Source organism: Erinaceus europaeus, chromosome 10 (assembly GCF_950295315.1).
Source record: "Erinaceus europaeus chromosome 10, mEriEur2.1, whole genome shotgun sequence".
In the NCBI taxonomy this organism is placed as follows: Eukaryota; Metazoa; Chordata; class Mammalia; order Eulipotyphla; family Erinaceidae; genus Erinaceus; species Erinaceus europaeus.
In genome coordinates, this window is record NC_080171.1 from 33,637,642 (window position 1) to 33,645,274 (window position 7,633).

The 7,633-nt window shown below is 37.9% G+C and overlaps 1 protein-coding gene across 1 annotated transcript in view; it reads right to left on the reverse strand.

Annotated features, from left to right (window-relative positions):
• Window positions 1-7,633, reverse strand: part of LOC103107334 (spermatogenesis-associated protein 31D1-like) — a 176,055-nt gene that overhangs the window by 161,175 nt on the left and 7,247 nt on the right. The gene's annotated exons all lie outside the window — the stretch shown is intronic.

The following is a 7,633-nucleotide window of genomic DNA, read 5'->3' on the forward strand; positions in this document are numbered from 1 at the left end:
TGTGATCTCACTATCAAAAAGATATCTGTACTCATTCATCTTACCACCTGCCCCTTGACATCCACTAACCATAGTTTTCACCAAGTCTAAGAATTAGTTTTGTTAATTTTGCTATTTTAAGTAATTTATCTTATACATATGACTGTGACATACAGTAATTGTCTTTTACTTATTTCATTTTGCACAATTACTTCAGCTTTCATTGTGCTACAAAAGGTGTAACTTTGCTCATGCAGTAATTATCTTTTACTTATTTAGCACAATTATCTCAGCATTCATTTTGCTTCAGAAGGTATTATTTTTATGACAGAGTAATATTCCACTGATGTCTTTATATAGGTATGCATAAAGAAATTGGATATATAGATTGATTCCATCTTTTGGCTGCATAGACTAACAAGTATCTGTTTCTTTGCCACCAAGGTTATCACTGGGATTTTGTGCCTACATGAAGAATTCACTGCTCCAGGTATCCTTTTTTTTTTCTTTTTATTTGATAGGACAGAGAAAAATTGAGTAGGGTACAGGTGACAAAGAGGGAAAGAAAGAAAAAAACCTACAATACTACTTTATTGCTCCTGCAGCTTCCCTCCTGCAGGTGGGGACCAGGGGCTCAAACCCAGGTCCTTGCACATGATAGTGTATGTACTCAATCAGGTACACCACTGCCCAACCCCAAAAGGTCTTTTAAAATTGTTTTTTACATCCTTTAGATGTATAGTATTGGTGTTGCTAAATCATACAATATTTCCATTTTTATTCACTTAAACACTCTAATGAGATGTTCTTTAAATTCAGTTATTTGAAATATTTGCTAAGGGACAGTCAATAGTCAGCATAGCTTCTATTTTATTTGTATTGGCATTTATGTTTTGGGAGATTCCTGACATTCTGGCTGTAAAGATGTCACTATTTTTATGATTAAAAGTATACTTCAAGCCCACTCTCTCTCCTATTGCTGGACTGTAGAAAGTATTTCTGTTGTAGAAAAAATTCCCTCTACATAACCTTGTGTGTTTGGGGACATGTTTTATAGGCTAGTCCTGATTGCAACTATGATCCTTAGGATTCATAACTGTAAAAATATTTTTTAAAGTGTGAGCAAGATAAACACCAACAAAAAATGTCCAAGTGAGAAAGAAAGGGTTAGAAAATGGAACATACAATATGTTATTCACAAATGGCCTGTTCATATGAAAGAGAGGCTGAGAAGCTAATCCAAAGAGAAACTGGACATTTGAGAACTAAATGCAGAGTGATTCTAGAATGATTCTGTAATGAAGATATAAATGAACAGTATTCAAGCATGAGGGAAATAGCGTAATGCTGGGAAATTGTGCAGACGCAGTCACATCTGCCATGTTGTCCCCTCGGGCTATTGCTAGTTCCCGCGAGAGTTGGGACATTCTCGGAGCGCCTGTTCCACCATGCTGTGCCCTCAGGGCACTGTCTATTCCCCACAGTGGTTGTGGTTCTCTGGTTGCTCCTCCCCCTTCCCATTCTCACGAGAGTTGTTATTCTACCCTGGAGTGCTGTGGCTACTCCTCCCCCTTCCCATTCTCGCGAGAGCTGCTCCCATAAAAGCCCTTCTCCTTCCACACCTCTCTCTCTTGCCAGCGCTTCACTTCAGTGTTTAGACGCAGAAAAGGTTACTGCATGAGGTGGCCATTTTCGCTACCTCCACATGGCCCAACCTATTTCTCTTGCACCCAACTCTGAGGTACTCTGAGGTACCAGCGCAAATAAAGATCTCCTCTCTCTCTTCTCCTCAGCGCAGCCCGACAGCATAATGGTTATGCAAAGAAACTGAGGCAACAATGTCTCAGGTTCAATCCCTTGCACCACCATAAGCCAGAGTTGAGATGTGCTCTGGTTAAAAATTAAATTAAATCAAAACTAGAAAATGTACATTATTCAATAAATTGACAAAAATGGAATAGAAATGGGAAGTTAAATCAGTCTCAAATTTATTTGGATATCACTGTACTACTGTGAGTAGATAAACATATCATTTATACTTAATAAAGTTAATTAAATATTTAAGGAGAAACCACACAATGCATGAAATGTCTTCATGAAATTTAGGGATATATGCCATCATATCTACACCTATGTATATACATATATATGTCTATGTGTGTATATGTGTGCATATTCATAAATAAAAAGGAGGGGGAAGGGAGGTCACAAATAGATCAAATGTTAGTTAATCTAGATAAAGAGTATATGGTTACTTATCACCCAAATTATGTACTTTTCCACATTTAATTATTTTCATATAAATAAGTTGCTAATGAACCATTTTGATGGTTATCCTGAAGTTTAATCCTACACCTTCCTCTATCAGACCATACCTCAGGAATATAGAATATCAACTTTATTTTTTTTAAGATTTTTTACATTTATTCATTCCCTTTTGTTGCCCTTGCTGTTTTCTCATTGTTGTTGTAGTTACTGGTGTCATCATTGTTGGATAGGACAGAGAGAAATGGAGCAAGGAGGGGAAGACAGAGAGGGGGAGAGAAAGATAGACACCTGCAGTCCTGCTTCACGGCTTGTGAAGTGACCCCTCTGCAGGTGGGGAGCCAGGGGCTCGAACTGGGATCCTTAAGCTGGTCCTTGCACTTCACGCCACCTGGGTTTAAAACCACTGTGCTACCCCCCAACTCCCACAATATCAACTTTATAATAGTGGCATCAGGTCCTGTACCAGGCAGGAGACCTCTGGTCTCTTCTCAATTTGCTTCTATCCAAAATAAATACATAAATTTAAAAATAAAATAATGCACATTATAAATAAAATTGAGAACAAAAATTTTAGCATGTAGCCCCTAATTTTTTTTAATCTGGTGCCACTAGGTCACTCATCTTCTGGAGTTGTGTGGTATTAATTGGAGTGCTAGCCTTTCATTTGCTGTGCTTATCAGTTATCACTTATCCACCAGATTCCCAACTTCTAAAAATATGCTGACATGTTTTGTCACATTATCTCCCAATTGTTATCTTCAAGCCTTTAAATCCTTACCTTCTTTTCACAAATTAAAGTATATTTCACATACCATACACAGTTAACTCAGTTAAAGTATATAATTCCATAATTTTAGTTTTATAGACATGAATAATTGTTTTGGTGTCTACAATCAGGCTTAAAACATTTTCATAACTCAAAAAATAACTACATCAATATCTCTTTATATATTTCATTATTTTGGATATTTCATATGAGTAGTGAAATCATCTGAGATAATTCCTACTATGATGTTTTCAACGTTAATTCAGGTTGTAATATGTACTAAAAAATCTTTTTGCCAAAATTGCTGCATTTATTACATACATTTACCTTATTTCATTTACCCATTCATCAATTGATGAATGTTAGGGCCGTTTCCTTCTTTAAAAAGTATTTGCATGTACAAACTATTGTATTTACTGTCAAATGTAAAACATTAATTCCCCAAGAAAGAAATTTTAAAAAGACATGTCAAAATAATTTTTTAAGAGTATTTATTTGTTACTGGATAGAGACAGATAGAAATTAAGAAGGGAGGGCCAGATAGAGAAAGAGACAGAGACACCTGCAGCCCTGCTTCACCACTTGCAAAGCTTTCCCTCTGCAGTTGGGGACCAGTGGCTTAACTTGCACACTGTAATGTGTGTGCTTAACCAGGTTTTCCACCGTCTGGCCCCTGGGCTGTTTCCTTTTGACTAATGTGAATAGTAATTCTATAAACTTTGCTTACAAGTTTCTGTGTAGACATCTGTTTCAGTTAATTTTTTTTATTTCCCTTGAGTATTTACCTACAAGTGGAATTTCTGGTTCATATAGTAGCTCAGTATAACATTCTGAGGAACTACCATTCTGGTTTTTTTGTTTGTTTGTTTTTGATTTTTTTTTTTTTTTTGCATCATTTCTAAAACAGTTGCACTATATATTTTCTTTTCTTCAAGCAGCTTTCCAATTTTTCTACCTTCTGACAACAGTTTTTATCTGAATTGTTCTATTCCAGCCACCACTATGTTTAGGAAATCATATAGTGGCTTTGATTTTTATTCTGAGTTTTTTGGCAATGACATTAGGCATATTTTCATCTAAATTTCAACTTTTATTACCATTTTGGAGAGGAGATAAACAAGTATTTGATCTAGATTGTGTTTAATGGAAAACACAACAGCTCATTTTAAATATCAGGAAAAGAATGTTGTTCTGAATATTTTAAGACATGTCAAATCTTTCTCAACATATATAATTCTATATTTTTTTTCTTGTGATTGTAACTGATTAAGTGACAATAATATTCTGCATTGAATTCACTAAGATTACTTTGTACATGGTTGTAGAAATATTTCACTCAGATGACTCCTCAGAGTTGAACTGATTGCAGAAGTCTCTGAAGAATAACCGTTTTGGGTTACTTGGCAGTGCTGCACCTGATTAAGCACACATAGTACTAAGTGCAAGGACTTGGGTTTGAGCCCCCACTCCCCACCTGCAGCAGGGACACTATGCAAGTAAAGAAGCAGATCTGCAGATGTCTATTCTCTCTCCCTCTCTACCACCCTCTCCCCTCTCAATTTCTCTCCATCTTAGCAAGTAATAAAGGGGAAAAAATGGCCACCAGGAGCACTGGATTCATAGTGCCAACAAAGAGCTCCAGCAATAACCCTGGAGGGGAAAAAGATGTGTGTGTGTGGGGGGGGAGGGTTGTTGTTTTTCTTTTTGTTTTGTCACCAATGCTATGTGCATCTGTCTTGGATAACTGTGTTCCATGTGTAACTATCAAAGAAATGTAAGAGCTTGACGTGGTCACACGCATAAAATGAAGGGCAAGATCTTTAAATAGGTCATTGCACTGTGGTCACAGTGCAAAAGATGGAATAAAGCACACATGCCAGGTAGTAGTGAAAGCTGGACATGGGCATGAAGTACATGGGGAAGTTATTTTGTTCTGTTCTAACCTATCATCTCTGTTTAAGCATCTCTGCAATAGAAATTCAAAGGATGCTATATATACATAGGCTGCTTCCTATGAAGTGGAGAAGGTCAGGAGACTACTTAGTGGAGTAGTGAAATGGTAGCAACCTAAGAAAGTACCAGGACTCCATACATGTGACCCAGGTTCACATGACACATGAGGGAATTCTTGACTCTCTCCCATGTCTTTCTTTCTATCTGATAAAATCAGCAAGAAGAAGTGAAAACCACAGCAAAAAAATGATACTTGACCAAGATCAATCAGCCTATCAATGCCAGATTTAGTTTCTTAGTAAAAAAAAAAAAATTCCAACAAATATAATTCTTTGAGCTTGGAAGGGAAAAACTGTATTTTTATTTTTTTAATTATCTTTATTTATTGCATAGAGACAGCCAGAAATTGAGAGGGAAGGAGAGAAAGGAAGAGAGAGCGACATCTGCATCCCTGCTTCACCGCTTGTGAAGCTTTCCCCCCTGCAGGTGGGGATCAGAGGCTTGAATCCAGGTCCTTGCACATTGTAATGTATGCACTTAACCAAGTGCACCACCACCTGGCCTGGATAAACTGTTTTTCAAATAATATAAAGAATAGGAAAGTATTTCATGATGGAATGTTATCTGACATAGCATGTCTTCTTTGTTCTCTGTGAACAGTGATCTAAGCACATCTACTGAGCAAGTAAAACTGGCCTGTGAGTAGTTTTGAGTAGTTTTGAGTAGCACCAGAGGGAGGACTGACAAAGGAAAATGGGGTGGCGCTCTATTTCTTTCACATGTTAATAAGCATGGGACAATTGTTTGTGGAATCACTTATTTCTAAGTAGTCCTGTCTGAACATCTTATGGCACAAGGATATTTATTTAGTTTTTAAGTCCACAGCAGAGATTCTTAAATGCTTGTGATTTTTTTAACTTGGATAGAGGCAGAGAAATCTAAAGGGGGAGACAGACCTGAAGCACTGTGTCACCACTTGTGGAACTTCCCTTCTGCAAGTGGGGACCAAGGGTTTGAACCTGGGTCCTTGTACCCTATAATATGTGCACTCAACCAGGTGTGCCACTACCCAAACCCACATTCTTCTTTAATATTATTTATTGACTAGAGACAATAATTAGGAAGGGAGGGGAAATGGAGACAGAAAGACATCTGCAGAACTGTTTTGCCACTCATGAAGCTTTTCTTCTGCAGGTGGGGACTGGGGGCTTGAACCCCGGGTCCTTGCACATTGTAATACATGCACTCAACCAGATGCACCTCTGTTGTTGTCCCAGCACAAGCACACTCTATTGTAAGTTAATTTGCTAACAGTTTTTTACCTGAAGGCAGGCAATTTTAGAAAGGGCAGATAGGTTTTTGCAATATGAGAAGGAAAAAATGGAATTAGTGATTCCAAGGGACTCATGCATAAATGCTATCCTTAAGCTGACACACACACACACACACACACACATTTATTATTCTGTACTTTTTGAAAAAAGGATAGAAAGGGAGAGATCCCACTGTACTTTTTCACCATCCTGGTTCTGTTAGTGCTGTCTTTGGTACTCTCATGTGGTAACAGAAATCAAATCTAGACACTGCGAAGACATGTGTGCTACCCATTGAGCCATACCCTAGGCTCCTTAGTGAAACTTTTACAGTGTTGGTTACCTGAAAGACTAGCAGGTCCACCTTGGAGAGGGAAGGAATGAAGATAAGAGTGTGGTAAATGTATGAGTATGACTATAGATGGGCTGAAGTTCAGAAGAAGCATAGCTGGAAAGGAAGGGTTGAAGTCACAGGGCAGCATGCCAAACTGTATTCTTCCACGTCCCAGAAATGTCCTTTGTGATAAGTGGCAGAGTAACTACACTAGAAATAAAATACCTGAAGATGAGATGTAGGAATGTAGACAGTGGAATACTGGCTGATAAACCATCATGGACATCTGTCCTTATTACAGTTTCCAGAAGTCTGCATTCTTTGCCCAGTCTGAGATTTAGATACTAGTTTGAGATTTAGATAATGATGCAAGTCTGGTAGTGAGAGAGTGAACATGTGTTTTTGGTTTTACTTTTTCATGTTAACACTTGGCATTTGTTAAATCCATTTGGAAATACTACCTAGAATGTGCTCTGCGAAAATTCACAGCCTTTTTGATTGCTACTATGTGCAAGTGGAGTTCACTTCCTTCCAGACCCCTCTTACAAAGATAGGTCATTTTATATCTTTTTTAAAATATATATATTTTATATTTATTTATTTTCCCTTTTGTTGCCCTTGTTTTTTATTGTTGTTGTAGTTATTATTGTTGTTATTGATGTCATCTTTGTTAGATAGATAGGACATAGAGAAATGGAGAGAGGAGGGGAAGACAGAGAGGGGGAGAGAAAGGTAGACACCTGCAGACCTGCTTTACTGCCTGTGAAGTGACGCCCCTGCAGGTGGGGAGCCGGGGGCTCGAACTGGGATCCTTACGCTGGTCCTTGCGCTTTGCGCTACATGTGCTTAACCCACTGTGCTACCACCCAACTCCCCATTTTATATCTTTAATGAGTAGATAACAATTACTTCTACACTACTATTTATAAAAATATATGCTTTTCCTGAATCTCTTCAGTTAAAGAGGACTTGTTTTCCCCCTACTGGGTTATTGCTGGGACTCTGTGCATACACAATTCC